This window comes from Dendrobates tinctorius, unplaced genomic scaffold, assembly GCF_039654945.1.
Source record: "Dendrobates tinctorius isolate UK_male_01 unplaced genomic scaffold, ASM3965494v1 ptg000187l, whole genome shotgun sequence".
NCBI lineage: Eukaryota > Metazoa > Chordata > Amphibia > Anura > Dendrobatidae > Dendrobates > Dendrobates tinctorius.
The window spans coordinates 780220-799594 of NW_027361854.1; the positions used below are offsets into that span (position 1 = coordinate 780220).

The 19375-nt window shown below is 45.4% G+C and overlaps 1 protein-coding gene across 2 annotated transcripts in view; it reads right to left on the minus strand.

Moving 5' to 3' along the window:
* Positions 1 to 18660, minus strand: part of RAB5B (RAB5B, member RAS oncogene family) — a 72976-nt gene extending 54316 nt beyond the window's left edge. Inside the window, exon 1 of one of the 2 annotated variants that reach the window (XM_073552204.1) lies at positions 18430 to 18660. The gene's annotated coding sequence lies outside the window, so the exon portion shown is untranslated. Of the gene's footprint in view, positions 1 to 18077; positions 18366 to 18429 lie in introns of those variants that run through there. The other variant, XM_073552205.1, reaches the window with a different exon arrangement.
* Between the last annotated feature and the right edge of the window lie 715 nt (positions 18661 to 19375).

Sequence of the window (19375 nt, forward strand, 5' to 3'; positions counted from 1 at the left end):
CATGATGTCCGATCTCAATTCCAGCCAAAAACGTCAAATGGCGCTGCTTCCCTTCCGAGCTCTGCCATGCGCCCAAATAGTGGTTTACCCCCACATGTGGGGTATCAGCATACTCAGGACAAATTGCACAATAACTTTTAGGGTCCTGTTACCCTTGGGAAAATAAAAATTGGGGTGAAAAGATCATTTTTGTGGAAAAAAATATGATTTTTTAATTGTACCGCTGTACGTTATAAACTTCTATAAAGCCCTTGTGGGTTCAAAGTTCTCACCACATATCTAGATAAGTTCCTTGGGGGGGTCTAGTTTCCAAAATGTGGTCACTTGTAGGGGGTTTCCACTGTTTAGGTACATCAGGGACTCTCCAAACGTGACATGGTGTCCAATCTGAATTCCAGACAATTTTGCATTGAAAAAGTCAAACGGCGCTCCTTCCATTCTGAGCTCTGCCATGCGCCGAAACAGTCGTTCCCCCCCACAAATCAGGTATCAGCGCACTCAGGACAAATTGCACAATAACTTTTGCAGTCCAATTTCTCCTGTTACCCTTGGTAAAATAAAAAAAATTGAACCTGAAGTATTTTTTTTGTGAAAAAAAGTTAGATGTTCATTTTTTTTTTTAAAATATTCAAAAAAATTCCTGTGACGCACCTAAAGGGTTAATAAACTTCTTGAATGTGGTTTTGAGCACCTTAAGGGGTGCAGTTTTTAGAATGGTGTCACTTTGGGTATTTTCTATCATATAGACCCCTCAAAGTGGCTTCAAATGTGATGTGGTCCTAAAAATAAAATGGTGTTGTAAAAATGAGAAATCGCTGGTCAACTTTTAACCCTTATAACTTCCTAACAAAAAAAAAATTTTGGTTCCAAAATTGTGCTGATGTAAAGTAAACATGTGGGAAATGTTATCAAGTTTTTTGTGTGCCGTATCTCCGTGATTTAAGGGCATAAAAATTCAAAGTTGGAAAATTGCGAAATTTTCAAAATTTTTCCCAAATTTCCATTTTTTTCACAAATAAACGCAAGTTATTTGAATGAAATTTTACCACTAACATGAAGTACAATATGTCACGAGAAAACACTGTCAGAATCACCGGGATCCATAGAAGCGTTCCAGAGTTATGACCTCATAAAGGTACAGTGGTCAGAATTGTAAAAATTGGCCCGGTCATGAACGTGCAAACCACCCTTGGGGGTGAAGGGGTTAATAAATGGAAGAAAAGTGGCCATGAGTTTATTTTGGGTTAATAATAAATAACCAAGCCGTTTAATAAATAATTCCATAAAATTATCCAATATTACCATACCAGAGAAACAATCCACCCCTTAACGGGCGATTTTCCCACAATAAAACATCACGACAGATAATCTGAAAATTAGGGAGGGAGGGGGAATCTTCTTTCTTCAGGAAAATGTTGTCCGAGCTAAAAACTGCCAGTGCAGGGCTTTTTAAAAACACAGAAAAACCGCCAAATTTCTCCAGCCAATCCATCCCTTTATTGTCTAACCACATACCAATATTTTTTCGTGATGAAAACAAACTGGGAGATAAAATGTTGCCTAAAGTGGGGACTCTACGTGCTACCACATTGCAACCATTTTCTAAGACTGTTGCCAATACAAGATCTTCATATAACAATGGTAAAAATGTATAAATTGGAGGGAATAATTGCAGGACTTGCAAACACATGGTGAAATCTAACATTTTTTTATAATAATGATAATAAAACTATTTATTCTATACGATTTGGTATTAACTGTAATTCGGATTTTGTGGTGTATAAAAATGATTGCACCTTGTGTAATAAATCCTACGTAGGTTGTACATCTAGGAAGTTGAATACTAGGATAGTTGAACATTTGTATGATATAACTAATGTGTCAGATGGGGTCCGCAATGTTTCTTCCGCTGCCACGCATTTTATTAATTTCCATTCTCATAAATGTCGTTTCTTTTCAGGTAACAGGCACTGAAAAAAAAAAAAAAAAAAAAAAAAAAAAAAAATCAGGAAATCTTCTAGGGGTGGTGATACCAGACGGACACTTCTCACCCGGGAGGCTTTCTGGATTTTCAATTTAGGAACCAGATTTCCTGATGGATTAAATAAAAAGCCCGAAATCATGTTCCACTATTGAATTTTCAAAGTATTCTTCATTCGAATAATGTTTTTTATATTCGTATGTTCTTCACCACACGTTTTCTTGTTGAATCATGTGAATTTTATATCATTCCGTTAATTGATATATGTAACATCAGTAAGAGAACCTTTTGGTCGCATGATTTTTTAGTATTTAACGAAATCATATGAATTTTTGATTAAATTGTGACATTTTACATCAACAATTTTTTTTTTACATTTATGTGGATACATCTTAAATGCTTTTTCTATATAAATGTGATGTAATTCTTATGATCTCGTTATTTGGTGAATTGCATTTTTTAGAACAGGACCTTCTGGTCATGTGACATGTATTAGTTAGATGATTGGTTCCTGTCTCTTTTTATACTTGTGTGTGATCTTGACATGCCAGCTTTGATAAAGATCGCATGTAGCGATCGAAACACGTCGCTTTATCGCTCCTGTGTGAGCTGATGCAGTCCTGAAGCTGATCTGTCTATTGTCCATGTTGGAATAAATTTTAACTTGAATTTCGCTTGGAGCTGGATTTTTTTCTCTTTCTCTTCATGGAAATCGACCACTGCAGGATGGTGTTCCGCGCTCCTATTGAGTCGGCGAGCTGGCTTTATATCTTTATTTGCATGTTTTTCTATGCAGTTATCCATTGGAGGTTGTTACCTCCTACTTTCTGACTGCACCCCACCCATCAGCCCAAGGGTGTTTATAATTAACTCTGCTTCCTACCAGCTTACTTTAAATGTGCAAGTTAGTAACCCAGGAGAGGCATGTTTGACCATTCACACTGTAGACTTTTATAGCACAAGAGAGGCATTTATTAGATGATAGGACCCATCAGAGAAGTGTCACCTTGTCATGGTTGATGGGCTCACATGAATTGGCCAATTTATGCGCTAAGAACCTTCACTTAGGTTTTGTTTCCGCATATATATTGGTCTCTACAGAGTTGTGTTCCACCTTTTAGCAAGTTATGATAACTGGTTCATACAGCTTAACATGAACACCCGATTCCTTTTATCCTCTGTACAAGTCTTTTACTGTCTGTACAAGTCCCCTCTGAAATGTAAAGGGCTGCGGAATATGTTGGTGCTATAGAAATATTTTTATTATTAATCCTTATTTAAGGCCAGTAAGAAAAGCTAGAAATCCTTCCCACCATGTGTTACACCACCTACGCAACCAGAACCATTGATATATAGCATAAAAATGCGCAGTCCTAGTTCATCTACACCATTCCTGCACTCGGTCCAGTCCCCTACATTACATTACCGGAACGCAGAATTGACATCACACGTACCCCTCGTGTGTCATGCACAGTGTAGGACAGACTAAGTGCAACACAAAGGGATAAGGCACTGCTGGCGAACCTATGGCACGCATGCCAGAGAGGGCACGCAGAGCCCGCTCAGCTGGCACACGGCATCGCCTCATCCTTGCTCCAGAGCTGCAGCTTCCTGCCTCACACATTGAGCAGTGCGGCCGGATGACATCACTCAGCTCTGCGGCCGCTGTGCCAGTGAGAGGGTGTGTGCGCGTGCGCCAGTGAAGCTGCTGTGGTGTGGGTGTGTCAATGATGCCAGTGATGGGAGTACTGGGGAGAGGGCCAGTGATGGGGGAAGAGGAAATGGTGGAGGTGGAATGGGCATATTTCTGCATGAAGGGGGATCATGATGGGGCATATTTCTGTATGAAGGGGGGGGATCATGATGGGGCATTTGGCACGTGTTGGCAATTGGGTTTTAGGTTGCAGTTTGGGCACTCGGTCTCAGAAAGGTTCACAATCACTGGGATAAGGGAACGAAAACCAAACACTAGGGATGGGGGAAGTGGAGACCCCCTAGACTGATCTAACGTCACCCTGTCTGTCCTACCATCCTTATATAGGTTCCGCACCCATCGTCAGACAGGATACCTAATCCCTGTGTGACCCTGGCGGTAAGCACTGCACTGGGAAGGACAGGATGAGCGCTAGTCACTTCCACTAACAGAGACAACTGGGATACGCAAACAGGGGGGGGGGGGGACACTTATCTTTGAGCAGACTCAGAGAGGAAACACCAGACGTCCTCACAACAGAAAGGAAGTTAGCTGACTGCTAAAGCTCCAAGCCTTCACAAGGGAGGAATGGCTATAACACCCACACCTCCCAACAGGAAGTAGGGCAATATAAACACCCAGATCCGGGTGTGGTCAATAGCATCGGGGGAGATGGCCATTAGTTTGCAAAGCAAAGAACAGAGACCCTGTGCAGACAGATGCAGTGCAACGGTCTGCCGCCTAGGACACATCTGTGACAGCCAATCACTGGTCTCTATTGCATATTTGGCCACCAAGGTAAATAACTAGCAGAACTGGGGTGTATGTGATGTCACCACTGCAGCCAGGTAAATTGAAGCCCAGAAATATGGTGCTGGATTGGTGTGGACTAAACAGGTGAGTATACATCACTATCTGTTGGTTGCTGGGGGCTGTGCTAATCCCCTTTAAAATCATCACTTGTCAAACATTTCATTTTAGGCCAAGAAAACCCATCGGAGAACGCTGTATAAATGTGAACTATAAAAAGTATTAGGCCTCTTTCACACATCAGGTTTTCTGCTTCAGGCGCGATCCGGCGCTTTTGACTAAAACCGGATCCGTCGAAATGCAATGCCGGATCCGGTTTCCCCCCCACTGACTTGCATTAGAGCCGGATCAAGCCGGATGGCCATGTGTTTCATCCGATTTTCGCCGGATCCGGCAATGTGACGCGATCCGGCGTCTGGAAAAAACGGTGACTAACGTTTTTTGTATCCGTCGAAAAAGCCGGACACGCCGGATCCGGCGTGTCCGGCTTTTTCATACAATGAAAGCCTATGTGCGCCGCCATGCGCCGGTTCCGGTTTCTTTGGTCTGAGCATGCTCAGTAGCTCTGCCCACAGGACATATATAAAAGCAAGACAATGGGACCCTCAGCCACACCCAACATGCCACCCAAGCCAAGAACCAGGAGCAGGAGAAGGCAGCAGACATCTGCAGCAGCAGCACCATCAGCACCACCCCAAATGGAGCAGCATGCTGAACAACGGGAGGGGAGTCCAGCAGCAGATGAGAGACGGTAATTATCAAATCCCCCATTCCTCCAAACTAGGGCTATGGAATATCAAGATATTCATTGGCCCTTTGTTTCTCTTTATTCAACAGCCGCCCAATAGATGCAGCAGCAGCAGCAGCAATGGCAGCAGCAGAAACACCACCCACAGCCATGGAGTCTGGCCATGAGGAAGACAGCACATCTTCTGGGAGCCCTCCCTCGCATCGTCAGCGTTTGACGGTAAGTTTTTATTTCCAAAATCCATCATCTCTGTAATATATGTGTATTCATTGCCTTTTATTTCAAAACAGGAATCACAAGATGAAGAGGAGCTCCCAGAAGAAGAAGGAAGGGGTGGACAGACACTTGGAGTGGGCTCACAATTGGTAAGTTTTTTGCATCAAACGCAGAAACACAACATCACACTACACACAACACATAGAAAACAATGTTCTGCAGACCACACACAGCAAACAAATGCCTACATCCAAAGACATAACATTTTTTGTTTTCTTCTCTAGTCTTCCCAATCTGGTGCTCGGCCAAGAGGTCCTCGCAGTGCCTCCCAGGGTCGTCGGCGACAGCAACGCGGCGGTCACCAGCGTGTAAGTATAAATATTTTTGCTTTGTTTTTTTTGCACTTTTTATTTCATTTCTTTTGTGGAGGCTAATTATGTTATTTTTGTCTTTTTCTTTAACAGCCTTCACAGCGTGCTCCCGACTGACAGTGAGGATGGAGGGATTGATGTGGACCGCCTCATCGATCTCGTCAGAGAAAGGGAGCTGCTCTGGAATATGGCTGACCGACGCCACGCTGACCTGATCGTTACCCGACGACTCTGGGAGGATATCTGTTCGCTCCTTGTGGACCGCTGGGAGGACCTCGAAGCTCGGGCCCAGATTAAAGAGCGTAAGTATATACAGTACCGGTTGCTTGATTTAAACCAGTGTTTCCCGAACTCCAGTCCTCGTGGTCCTCACGGATCATGTGTTCAGGATTTCTATTTACTTTGGAAATCCTGAAAACATGACCCCTGGGGACCATGAGGACTGGAGTTTGGGAAACACTGATGTTGTATACTAACCACTTTGTCCTTTCTCGTTTCAGGGGAGAGAATTGTGAAGCGATGGCGGTCTGTGAGGGATCGTTTCAAGAAGGAGTTCAATAAAGAGATGCGGGCCCCGAGTGGATCTGGAGGACGCAGGAGCAAGTACAAGTACGCACGAGCCCTGTCGTTCCTCCGGGAGACAATGCTCACCAGAAGGTAAATATTACACACCACATGTGACAAAAAAATGTTTAGATGTAACTTTTTTTTTTCAGCCAGGGCCATACCATGTCACTATTTTAATTGTTTTTTTTTCTCTTTATTCCACAGCACGGTGAGCAGCACTCGGGAGCCTGCACGATTGGACCCTTCTGAGGCGATCCCTGAGGAGACCGGCACCGAGGGACACTTCGACCGCCCCGGTACATCTGCACCTTCCCAGCCTTCCCACACATTCGACCCATCTGTCCCATCCACCAGCACAGGAGCATCGTGGCCGCCTACATTACATGAAGCTGCTGGTGAGGAGATCGCTTTCCCTTTACCCCACCCTTCTGCCCCTGCCACCTCTAGTACACCTGCGGGTACTGGGCGGCAGCGGCAGAGGGGTCAGGAAAAGACTTATGCGCCAGAGTTCTTGCATCTGAATGCATCTTTCCAGAACTGTCTAAAAGTCTTGTCAGAGCAAATCTCCGCAGGCTATCAGCAGATCAACTCCAGCATTCTGGAGGTGAAGACACTTCTGCAAACCATGCATTCAGAAGCAAGATCTTCGCCAAACCACACCTTTTTCAGGTCTGTTGTGGAGCGCATGGAAACGCTCTCTCCTGCCCAGCAGATGCATGTAATGCATTCATGCCACGCTGCTCTCCAGCAAGTTACCTCCCAACCTCCTCCTCCCACCACAGTAGTTCCTCCACCTGCACCCCCTCCAGCCACTTTCCATCCTCCCCCTCCTATTACATACCAGCAACCTCCCCACTTCCAGCAACCTGCCCCGTACCAGACATCTCCCCACTTCCAGCAACCTGCCCCGTACCAGACATCTCCCCACTTCCAGCAACCTGCCCCGTACCAGACATCTCCCCACTTCCAGCAACCTGCCCCGTACCAGACATCTCCCCACTTCCAGCAACCTGCCCCGTACCAAACTCCTTCCCCATACAACTTGCCATCAACATCATCTGCTCCTACAGTCCCTGCCCAACCCTCCACTCCACCACCCACCACCTCTTCTGCTTCCCACATGTCCACCCATTCTGTAGTTTTTTCCACACCTTCACCTCTAACTGTTCCTTCCCCACCACGATCCCAGTCCTCTCTCCACACTCCCAGTGTCGAAGTGTCCCGCAGCCCCTACAGCAGTATTTCCACCACACACTACACAGATTTATAATGTGTGTATTTAAATAAAAATGACCAGTTTTATGGTTTCAAAGCTTTATTAAACAAGTTTATTAAAATTTTAAAAAAGTTTACTAAAAAAAACATTTTTCAATAAAAGTTAAATTATTTTACACTGGTTGTCTGTCATTTCTTTCTGCGGCGAAAAAGGTTAAATACAGGGTATTTAAAAGGTGAAATGGTATTCAAAACTAGGTATATAACGGTGGGTAAATTTTAGCTTTTTGCCACAGTTGTGTTCCTGGTTGTGTTTGAAGCAAAGTATTTCACCTAAAAAGTTGTGTTTATTGTTGGTGATTTCCTAACAATGTACACAACTTTTGTTAAAAGGTGAAATACTTTGCATAAAACACAACCAGGTACACACCTGTGGCCTAAAGCTAAAAATAGAGACCATGACAAGATAGCCAACTTTGGTTGGCAAAGGTATATACTGTTGGTCCAGAAGGTACACAAGTTTGGTTAGGGCACAAATCTTTCACACTCTGTCGTCCTGCCAGTGTACTCTGCCTTGAGGTGACAAAGTATAGTGCAAAATTGTCCCTCATTACTGAAACCGTCACAGAACTTCTAGTGGTAATGTCATGGTAATCTTGCAAGGTGGTTTCTTCAGAGGTGTCCTAAATGGAAATGGGTTCCTTGCAGATAACAAAATTGTGGAGTACCACGCACGCTTTGATCACCTCGTCCACAGTTTCTGTCTTGAGGTTGATCGCAGTCAATAGGACCCGCCATTTGGCTGTCAGAATACCAAAGGTACATTCAACCATTCTTCTTGCTCTTGTGAGGCGGTAATTAAAAATGCGTTTTGGTCTTGTCAATCCTCTGCTAGAGTACGGTTTCAAAAGGTGTTCTGACAGCTGGAAGGCTTCATCCCCTACACAGACAAATGGCATAGGTGGACCAGATGTTTGCGGCAGCGGTCTAGGTGGTGGGAACTGGAAGGTGTTTCCATACAGTTTACGCCCCATGGCAGACAGTTTGAAAACTTGAGAGTCATTGGAGCGGCCATAGGCCCCAATATCAACCGCAATAAATTTGTATTCCGCGTCAACGATGGCCATGAGGACAATTGAAAAATATTTCTTGTAATTGAAATATTCCGATCCCGATCCAGCTGGCTTTACAATGCGGATATGTTTCCCGTCCACAGCGCCCAAGCAGTTGGGAAACTGACATATCTGTTGAAACTTGTCAGCAATTTCAATCCACCTCTCTGTTGTGGGCTCTGGTAAAAACTCTTCAGCTAAGGAGTCCCACAGTGCACGGCATGTGTACTTCACTATTCCAGATATGGTGGAAATCCCGAGTCTGTACTGGAAATGCAGTGACGAAAGGGATTCTCCAGTTGCAAGAAATCTGTGGGGAATTAAAAACCAATAAATTAGTTTTAAATCACAGCATTACATACCAAAACTGAGCTATAACACTTGGAGATACAAACTACCACCAACAAGATTGCAGTGAAAGTGTGCTCTGATGCGATCACATCCAATAAATGTGGCTTACCTTAAAGTCACCATCAGACGCTCTGTGGGTGAAACAGAGAAGCGGCAATAGGTGTCCGCTTTTCTTATGAGGTGTGCAATGCGCTCCACCAAGTAATCAAAATTCTCCATTTTCATCCTAACATATCCAAAAAATGTATCCGGGTTTCGTCGAAGGTCCATGCAGAGTGTAGAATAGACCCCACGCGTCATTCTCTTGGCTGTGATGGGGTGGATCCACAAACGTCGTCTACGATGCCTGATGCGCTGCTGTCTCGCTCTCTCCTTCTCCAGATCACCCTCAAACGATTCGCCTCCGCTATAAAATCCGCCAAATTCTTCAAAATATTTCCAATGACAACATCCATCTTCGCCAGTAACTTGCTCTTCTCTCCAACCTGCACTTTCTCCTCTACAACCTGTCAAAGAAGGGCTGTAGGAACATGCTATATATAGTTTTCCAGTAGCCAATCCCGTTCGGAAGGCCACAAGGGTCAATTTTAAAAACCGGATCCGGCGTAATCCGTCGAAAAACGGATAGAAAAACGGATGAACCGGATGAGACGGATCCGGTTTTGTCTGTCAAGAAAAAGACGGATCCGGCAGAAAACCGGATCCGTCACATCCGGTTTTACTAAACATTTGCCGGATCCGGCGTTCCGGCACGACGCCGTATCGCGCCTGACGCCGAAAACCTGAAGTGTGAAAGTAGCCTTAGCTGGCAAGAATATCCCCTTTAGACCACATTCACACCATGAGTATTTGGTTTTAGATTTGACATCAGTATTTGTAAGCTAAAACCAGGAGTGGGTGATAAATGCAGAAGTGGTGACGGGTCTCTATAAGACTATGTGCACACGCTGAGGATTCACCAGCGGATTTTTCCTTGCGGATCCGCAGGTAAAGTGAGCTGTGAATTGGCCTGCGGTTTTACACCTGGACAATGGAATAGGTGTCAAACCGCAGCGGAATCCGCAGAAAGAAGTGACAAGTCAATTCTTTCTGTGGATTTAAAACCGCAGCTTTTCCGCAGTGAAAAGTAACGCAGCATGTGCACAGCGGATTGTAAATCCCATAGACTTACATGGTACAGTACACTGTCTGCGGAACTGCTGCGGATCCGCAGCGTGTGCACATAGCCTTATACTTTTCCTCTGTTTCTCTCCTTGTTTTGGCTTACACATACTGATGTAAAATAGTGACCAAATACTGACCATGTGAACGTGGCTTACACTAGAACTCAATCCCCTTGGAGTACAAGAGTTTTTATGCAGAGACCGTACAGCACGTGCAATGTTGCTCTGCACCGCTCCAGGGAAGAGATGGATATTAGGTAATAGGGTGGAGCGCTTTATCACATCCGACACTTTGCAGATTTCCTTGGAACAAGTGAAGGTTGCAGTCTGATGTGTTGCTCTACACAGACAACTTTTCCTTTACACGATTTGGATAAACTCTGCACATTGCTTGATGCATAACTGCAAAACCAACACCAGGACTGGATTATCCCCCAATCAGACACACGCCTCATTTTATAGCCAGGCGCGCATGATGGACACTTAATTCCCTTCACCAGTGCCAAAAAACCCCACAAAAACAAAGAACAATTGGAAAAGTTAATCCTTCTTGTCCTGTGACTGCTGCAGGCAGGTCGACATCACATGGCCGGAATATTTTATTCCTATAAAGCTGCATTTTTGTGACAATCCATATATAAGCAGCCAACCTGAACGTGTCCTCCCGAGGCCGGGTTCCCATGGAACAGTTAGCGGAGCCTCTCATTTATTTATTCTGCAACCAGATGATAGTTAAATGGGATGTCTCATAAGAGACATTTATGGAAAATCATCAGGCTAGTCTAGAAACGTCTAAGGGCTTGTTCACATGCTGCATTTTTGTCATGGTAGAAAACCCAGAGTGTGAACAAGCCCATATAAATACAGGTCTCATCTTTGGGATAAAAGCTACTAGTTTCCGGAACGAGAGTCCCGATTCACCGTTCTGACTTGTGTCAACTGCGGTGACCGGACAGGTGGACGTACGCGAGTATAACAATTTGTATAGATTTACAACATGATCAAAACCAATATTTTATGGGCAATGAAAGTAAGCAGATGAATAAGCGGCCATTGATTAGGATCAAGCATTCTACTGAATCATTGCTCATCAGACTACAGCTCAGCGGTGTAACAGGGCTTTAAGGTGTGTTCACAGGCAGTTTTCATCTACGTGGACTTGTTCTGGCTGTAAGATATCTGTTCAAAAACCACAATCAATATAATAAACTTAGAACCTTTTTTTAAGCAGCAATGACTCAAATGGCGTTGAAAAATAAAACCGCACGATGTACACTAGAGGCGTGATTTCTCCCTGAGCGCAGTAAGGCGCTAATTCAAAGGTATTTGAAGCAATTTATGTGGATTTGGGAGCAGAACTGGGGCCAGAATTCACGTAAGAAACTCCATGTACAGACACTAAGGCTGTGTGCACATGCTGCGGATCCGCTGCTGCGGTGTACAGTACCATAATATCCTATGGGAAATGGAAAGTGCAGATTTTTCCACGCGGATTTGCTGCAGTTTCTAATCCGCAGAAAGAATTGACATGTCATTCTTTTCTGCGGATTCCGCTGCGGTTTACCATCTCTTCCATTGTAGAGGTGATAAACCGCAGGGCAAAACCGCAGAGCAATCCGCAGCATGTGCACACACCCTAAGGCCACATTCACACAATGAGCATTTGATTTTTTTTTACCCCAGTATCTGTAAGCCAAAACCAGAAGTGGGACACTCAGAGGAAAAGTATAATAGAAACACGTCACCACTTCTGGATTTATCACCCACTCCTGGTTTTGGCTTACAAATACTGAGGTAAAAAACTGACCAAATACTGAATGTGTGAATGTGGCCTAAGAGCTGCTGTCTATGGGAAATGTCTGGATGTCGTAGAAATGCAGATTGGAGTTGGAAAGCAGTTAATAAACCAGAATGATGGTATATAAACCCCCAGAGCTAAGCCCCAATTATTGTATTATCACACTTAGTGAAGATTACTGGAGGTGTGACATCTCACAACACAGAATTAATCATCCTTCCTCAAGTTGTAGCCAGGTTAAGGGTGTGTGCACACGCTGCAGCTCCACAGCGGTTGCCATTATAATCAATGAAAACCGCAGTGCAGATTTTTCCAGCGCGCTTTCAAAACCGCAGCATGTCAATTCTTTGTGCGGATTCCGCTGCGGTTTGGCACCTGCTCCATGCTAGGTGTCAAACCGCAGAAAAACTGCAGGTCTTTTGACAAATCCGCAGGACAATCCGCAGCGTGTGCACACACACTTAGACACCGGCGCAGCCGCCGAGTTCTCCCGGGTGACGTTGCTTCAGGAAAACTCCAGCAGTTTCACAGTCATTCCAGCTACGGCTCTGCCACCAGCATCTGTTACTCCATACTGTGAAGTAGAGAGCGCGGGTGGCTTCTGAGCTGAAGCTGCCCGAAGAATGAGCAGGTCATTTCTTTTAACCACTTGCAGGTTTCGACACTGCTGTGCACTATGTTCATTTTATGGGGTGCTTTTTCAGGTGGATTGTCGAAGGAATCTGCCTAAAGGTCCTGTCACACTTAGCGATGTACCAGCGATCCCGACCAGCGATATGACGCGGTCAGGATCGCTGGTGCATCGCTAAGTGGTCGTTAGTGAGCTGCCACACAGGCAGATCTCACCAGCGACATCGCTGGGGACGGGGGTCGCTACTTACCTGTCAGACGCGGCGATCCTGCGTCCTCCCGCCCGGCTCCACGCTCGTCTCTCCACAGGAAGCTGACGACGAGAAACAGTCCTGGACGTTCTCACGCGATCAGCGATAACCAGCGGGGGAGCGGGTTGTAGGTAAGTATCAGACATAGCGATATTGCTAGCGATATCGCTTAGTGTGACAGTACCTTAAAAAAGACATTGTTTGTAAATAGCATTAGGCCATGTGTACAGTGATTTTTTTTTTTTTTGAGGTGGACAAAAATGTCAAATTTTCCAGGGAAAACCGCTTCAGGAAATGCTCCGTCTTTGCATTGTTTTTTTCCCCAGTAAAGCATTTTTAGCAGCCTTTTGAGTGGACAGATTCCATCAGAGTTGCCTCATAAAAGTGACGTACTTTCGTCTTTTCCCGACAGGTATTTTTCAAAACCTGAAGTGGAAAACAAAAGACTGAATATATGAACAGCAGAGTAGTTTTACAATAGAAATGAATAACTCTTTTGAGAGTTTTTTGAACCCATTTTTCAGGCTTTTTTTGTTTTTAATTCTTCCTTATGCACATACCCCTACAATCCGGTCTGCCCTTACCTGTAAAGTTACAGACATGTCCAAAGTGCCCTTACACAGTACTTCAATTAGCAAATAAACTCTGATTTGGCATCTATATGTGACACACCGTTCCCTTAAATGTACTAGAAAGCACAGACAAGACATTGTTATTGAAACAAAGTGACGACTGAGCTATAACCTACGGTATTTATAATAAGGCTGGTTAAGCTTGTGAAATCCAAAGTGATCAGCAGTTACAGCTGGGGAAGTTGCAGCCAGGGCTGTGGAGTCAGAGTTGGAGCCCATTTTGGTGGAGTCGGGAGTCATGGAAATTGAGAAGTTGGAGTCGGAGGTTTGGCTTACCGACTCCACAGCCCTGGTTGTAGCCAATCACAGGTTTGCCCCAAAATGGCCAACGCAGGAAAAGTGCAGCATTACGTATGTGGACACGATATTTTGACGTTTCTAGACCTTGTTTCTATGAATGTGAGCAAAGTGCCATGAAATACATTATGAATAAACCATTCCAGCACTAAATCAGCCAAAATAAAATAAATGACTGAAGAGACGTCCAAGAATAAGCAAGAAACAATGAAAAGACTACTGGACATAATATATTCCTGCCACTGAGGTTTAAGCCCATCATGCACGGTCCAGAGCACAGGAACGCAAAGACTGCCGAAAAAAATATTTCATCCGGTCAGGAGTGCCCGGCACTGAATGTAAGAAGTCTTTCAGATGAATCAATCATTACACAATGGCCCCGATTCACCAGAATACGGATATAAAACTACTTGAAAGGTCACACTTTTTGTGCAACTAATAGTTCTGCAAAAAAATTTGGAGCCTTCGGCATATTTGAGCCATCAACGTTTTGAAGAGTGGAAAGCGCTTAGTAGGACGGGGATGAGCTGCACACCAAATTCAATAAAGGGGTATTCTCAAGCTGTCTCTTGATCAGTTCACAACAAGGCAATCTCCATACTTCATGGTTTCCAGCAAGCTGGGCTCTCCTCCCTGAGTGACAGCTCTGCTTAATAGAACTGTAGTGCTGCAAAGCCCAGCACAAGATCTGCTGTAACACGTCTAGCCATCAGTACTTTGTTCTCCAGTCTACAGTGTTATTACTGTATTTAGACAGAGATAACAAGGCAATTCAACAAGCAGACAAAAAATCCACAAAAATTCGGCCTACATCAATGGCACTTCATAATGAAATATATCCAACACGACAAAAAGAAGTTATGCCATAAAAAAGTAACCTTTGTTAAACCACAATCATGTACACATAAAAACACTAAAAAAGGAGATACGAGTCTACACCCGATAAGGTAATATATGTGTTGCCTCATGACAGGCAGGCATCACAGAGGAGCATACATTAGATCACTATGGGCAAGATGTACCTATAAAATACCTGTGAAAAAAAGTGCAGAGTGCATACTGAAATCATACAACCTTATTGGGGAATCGTGCCCAATAAGGTTGTATGATTTCAGTATGCACTCTGCACTTTACTGACACTTTAGTTTTGTGATGCAACAGCGATCTCACCAGCGAGATCGCTGTGTGTGACACTTACCAGCGACCGGCCCCCCAGCCGGGTATCTCTGATCGTCCTGGAATGGCCAGGACATTTTTTTGATAGCTGGTCTCCCACTGGCCAGCACGCATCACTGCTTGTGGCAGGTGGAAGACCAGCGATCAGCGAGCTGGCGCTGGTAACGAGAGCTGGTAACCAAGGTACACATCAGGTTTCTAGGCGCCGCTTAGAAACCCGATGTGTACCTTGGTTACCAGCTCCCTGCACCAGCGTGCTGGTAACTAAGGTACACAGTGGGTAACTAAGATGTGTGTCGCTTGTTACCCGCGTGTCGCTGGTGCTGATCGCTGGTGAAGCTGCCTGTTTGGCAGCTCACCAGCGATCATGTAGCGACACACCAGTGATCCTGACAAGGTCATATCGTTGTCGGGATCGCTGGTGCGTCGCTCTGTGTGACGGGGCCCTTAGCCAGCTACTAGATGTCGGGCTCCATGGAAACCTACTGTACACTATAAAAGATAAAAGCTCTTATTGTTGTAGAATATCAGCAGACAGAAAGAGCAAGTTAATTGCAAACTTGGTTATTTGCATGCTGTTCTTGGTCCGGAGGAAAATAATTGCACATGTGCATAGCTCCATAAAAATAACATTGGTGTGAATGTGATCTGATTTTTTTGTTGGATCACACTCAGACCAAAAATACGGTCATCTGCACAAGCCCCAACTGTCATTTCAGCAGAATGTCTCTGTCAGCCTCCAGCTCATCCCCCTCCATAGAACTTCATAAGCACCAACTGTTATCCATTTCAATAATGGGAAAATCTATGCTCACTGAAGACAGATTTTACCACGGAATAAAGAGTTTACAGAATGAAAGATCAGTGCTAGAGGAGAAAGAAGAATTCTATAATATATATTACAAAGTTGCTTATTTTCATGTGTACTAGTCATTAGAAAAAAAAAAAACGATGGTTGATTTGTAAATAGGGGTACAGGAATGGCAGGACCACGGCTCTATATGTAGGCATCTCTAAAATGGGACCTACCCTCAAGAGGTATGGCGTGTCATGGGGAGCTGTTATTCTATCCCAGGCAGTCCCCTATCCATCCTTCCTTCTTCCCTGCACTCTGTCTTTTTACTGTCCCTCTAATGTCATCTTGTGAGAGTGCACTGCTCGTTCATTACAGAGGACAGGACTGGCACTGATACTATCAGCAAGCTGGACCAGGATTCAGATTACAGAAAGAACAAAACTATTGTTCTGTGGTTTTTCAATAGAAAAAGAACTATTCTTATCAGTACATTTGAGAAAACCTTATTACATACTGTATGTAAAAGGAACGGTGGGGCACGGGCTGCCCATCTCCTGGGGTTTGTCAGGCCTGTAATAGAATTTGTACCATTCATAGTTTGATTAAACTTATTCAAAGTGTTATTAAGATATACAAAGCTGGCCTCTTACTGACAGTCTGAAAAGTCCTCACTACCCAGGCATTTCCTTTACTAGGTTCGCACATACTCACTTACTAGCCAAACATGTCTTGTGGTGTCTAGGAGTAAGGATGCAACTGGGTGCTAATGGAAGGCTATGTGCACATGGTGTCTTTTAGGCGCCGGTGCACCAGCTGAATTTTCCTGAGGTTTTGCCGTCGTTCTTGACACGATTCCTTCGCCGGTGTCTTTGACTCTTTACAAAACAACCAAATAATCAGGGGAGAAGGAACAAAGCAAGAGCAAAAGCTGCTCCCAAGTGCTCAGAAATAATCTATATTACCCAATACTCAGCAGGACCCTCTCTGTACAGCTACCTCTTATATTCCACCTGTTGCTATACAGGCTCTTTGCTAAATTGCAGCACCCATTTTCCATACTGAGTGAGAGGTACGCTGTCTACCTAAAATTGTGCCTGGTCTTTACAACGACCTCCCAACTCTAGCAAAATTGATGGGGGTGGAGCGAGCACCGCTGGTCAAATTCTTTGTCACAAATCTTAGTCCCACAGTAACTGGAGTAGGGTTTGCGGTGAGCTGCATTGAGAGGTGCACAATAGTGATGAGTGAAGGTCAGATAAGGTGCTATCTGAGCATGCGCGGGGGCGCTTGGATTATATGTCCGAGTCCCTGCGGCTACATGACTCTCAGCTGTTAGACAGCCGCAACACATGCGGGGATTGTCTGCTAGGCTGACACCCAGCTCCCCCAAACTGCTGTTATCCCCTCTGGCTGGATGTAGTCAGCGTACAGAACCACAACTGGCTGCAGATTTGCTCCTCTTCATTTCAGAAAGAGCTCAGCAGCAGTAATTACAGACAAGACTGTGACTAAACCGTAAATAGCCAACAGAGTCGCCACTTTGTTGACAACTACATCTCCCATCATGCTCTGCTGCCAGATAGTTCAGTCCTTGTGCCATCTACCACTGCAATCACTGGCCTCATCTCGGCAGCGGTTATAACGCCAAACGTCCCGGTATATAGTGTCAGTCTGCAGGAGTCAGCAGATACTGGGGATTGTATGGAGAGGACAGACCAGCTCAGTTATGGCATATCACTGCCTGCACAGAGACAGGGAGGTGGGGGCCCCTGCGAGTGGCTGCCAGGAACACCTAACAGAGGAGCCCGCCATACACAGGCCTGCGCTCACGCCTTGTGCTGATCACACATGTGAACGCATCCGTAGGCTCAGTCTATGGTGAAGTAACGCAGCGCTATCCCCAGGAGTAGAAGCATCTGGTACAAGGACTGAAGGCTGCAGAAACGTGGCACAGTTTTATAGCCCACGCAGGGCCGGACTGGCCATCTGGCAACTGCCAGAAGGGCCTGTCTGGTCGTGGGCTGCCTTGTCTGCTACGTTGTTAACAGAATGGGTGTTCTCAAGACCCTCATACTGTTAAGTGTTGTGACGTAGCACAAAGTCACTGACTCCAGCAGGCCACGGGTATCATTAGAAATCTTGGTCTTGTAGTAAATCTTGCTTTCCTCTATCCGGGGTAATAGTAGTAATATATCCCATCTGGTGCTCGGGGACAGCATGGGCCTGAGTGATTACAAATGCCAGGGCTGAATTTCAGCCCCAGTCCGTACCTGATCCCACCCTCACTTATCAGATCAGAGCCCTCCATGGGAAGCCAAGGTGCCAGCAATGGCTGCAAAAAGGGGGAAACCACATGGGGGGCCGCAGGGCAAGCTGTAGGCCCAGTGTGCACTGGCTGTGGCCGCAGTGGCTCTGCCGGATGAGGGTTGTTGTCCTCCGTGCTGGTCGCAGTGATGGCCTGTGCAGGCAGCCTGCCTTCCTCGGGCACAGGCTTAGCGAGCACCGGACTTGCCCACGGCGAGGACTCGGTCACATCTCCACAGCCATGGCGGCAGGGCCTTGTGCGGAATGCTCTGCTCATAAAGAAGCCACGGAAGAATCCGACTCTCCGGCGGAAATTACCTTATCACGGAGGCGACCGAGTCCAAGACCCGCGGGTCACCGCTCCTGCTCCGCCCTGCCGAACGGGACGTGTAGATTCCGGGGGCCTAAAGGACCTTCCTTGACATCACCGTCATGTGACCGGGAACAAATGACGTCATTGCACCACGTGACTTGTGGGGGGGCTAGAGCAGTGACGACACGTTGAGTAGTCGGGGACGCGGGATGCAGCGCCCTATGTCGGCGCGAGCTTGGAGCTGCAGTCATGTCCACGAGTTGTGCACCCAATCAGCGCCGTGGTGACATCGCCGATGAGAACATGAAATCTGAGCTCTCATTGGTGGAGCATACAGTGTGGGGAGCGCCACAGTTTCAATTGACGCAAGTTTAACTCTTTCACCCCCTGGCGATTTTTGGTTTTCCGCTCCCCTCCTTCCCAGAGCCATACCTTTTTTCTTTTTCTGTCGATATGGCCATGTGAGGGCTTGTTTTTTTTGCGGGACAAGTAGTAGTTTTGAAGGACACTATTGATTTTACCATGTAGATACGATTTGATTGCCTGTTATTACAGTGTTGCGCTAACAAAAAAAAAAAAAAAGTAATTCTGGTGATTTTTACGACATTTGCTGATGAGATTATTTTATATTTTGAGAGGTCAAACATTTCTGACCTCGGTGATACCAAATGTGTATTTTTTTTCTTCTTTGTTTTTCAATGGGGCAAAAGGGGGGTGACTTATTTTTATAAACCTTTTTTTTCCATTTTGTACCGGCTCCAATAGTGATCTCGGGAGGCTTTAGCACAGGCGATCGGCTGATTTCACAGAGGGGCTTTAGCTCTATGTATAGCAGAAATCACGATCTCCTCTGAACGCCAGCCACGAGCCGGCTTCCACAGGAGATTCACAATGACAGGTATGGGGGGAGGGTCTTCTCTGCAGACCATACCAGATATGGTCACTTTAATG